Here is a 903-nt window from a genome sequence, read left to right as displayed (position 1 = left end):
TGTGTGCAGGGATGCGTGTGTGCCCAGTAGGAGCCTGTGTGTGCCCATGTGTCCCATGTATGTTCACATGTGCCATGGTCGCGGGCAAGCCTTCATATGGTCCTCTATGTCCACATGCCTGTGGGCTGCATGTGCACTCCTGGTGCCCACGCGTGCCATGTGCATGCCCAAGTGTGCCAAGCGCGCGGTGTGCCCGTGTGCCCGCGCCGTGCCCGCGTGTGCAGCACGCCCGTGTGTGCCGGCGTGCGTGCCCGTGTGTGCCGTGTGTGCCCGTGTGCCCACGCGTGTGCGTGTGTGCCACCCGTACCCCCCGTGCCCGCGGCACCGCCTGCGCCCTCGCCCTCCGCGGTGCCCGCGGTGCGTGAGCCGCGCTGCGGGCACGGGTGCGGGTGCCGAGGCGGGGCGCTGGGGAGCGCGGCGAAGCAGGGGGGGGGGAAGCGCGGCGAAGCGGGGGGCGGAGCACGGCGGCGAGGGCGAGAGGCGGTGCCAGCCCCCACCGACCTCCAAACTTTCATTAACTCGGCGGCAGCACCGGCGGCGGCGGCGGCTACGGGCCTGGTACGGCACCGGCACCGACACCGACAGCGGGCTGGGAGCGGCGGAGCGGCGCCCCCGCGGGCCCACCCGGCGCGGCGGGAGGGGCCGGGCGGCGGAATGGGCACGGTAAGGGGCGCGCACCTCCGCCGGCACCGGGCGCACGGCCCGTCCGGCGGCCGCAGCAGCGCTGGGGATGGGACGGGAGAGGGGTGGGTGGGCTCCCGGAGAAGGGCGGGAGGGAGACGGGGGCGGCGGGGGGCCTCCGGAGTGGCGGGGTCGGGGACATCGGGAGAGGCACCGGGAGCGGCCACCCGTCAGTCCGCGTCGGGAGCGGGACAGCGGCATAGCGGGATGCGGGGCGGTCCC

At 75.3% G+C, this 903-nt stretch overlaps 1 protein-coding gene across 1 annotated transcript in view; it reads left to right on the top strand.

Moving 5' to 3' along the window:
* The first annotated feature begins 492 nt into the window (after nucleotides 1-492).
* Nucleotides 493-903, top strand: part of SLC6A9 (solute carrier family 6 member 9) — a 17660-nt gene continuing 17249 nt past the window's right edge. The window contains exon 1 of the mRNA XM_027649023.1: nucleotides 493-663. The gene's annotated coding sequence lies outside the window, so the exon portion shown is untranslated. The remainder of the gene's footprint in view (nucleotides 664-903) is intronic.

This window comes from Corapipo altera, unplaced genomic scaffold (assembly GCF_003945725.1).
Source record: "Corapipo altera isolate COAL_440 unplaced genomic scaffold, ASM394572v1 112, whole genome shotgun sequence".
Taxonomy (NCBI): Eukaryota; Metazoa; Chordata; class Aves; order Passeriformes; family Pipridae; genus Corapipo; species Corapipo altera.
This window is presented reverse-complemented; position numbering and strand designations above follow the sequence as displayed.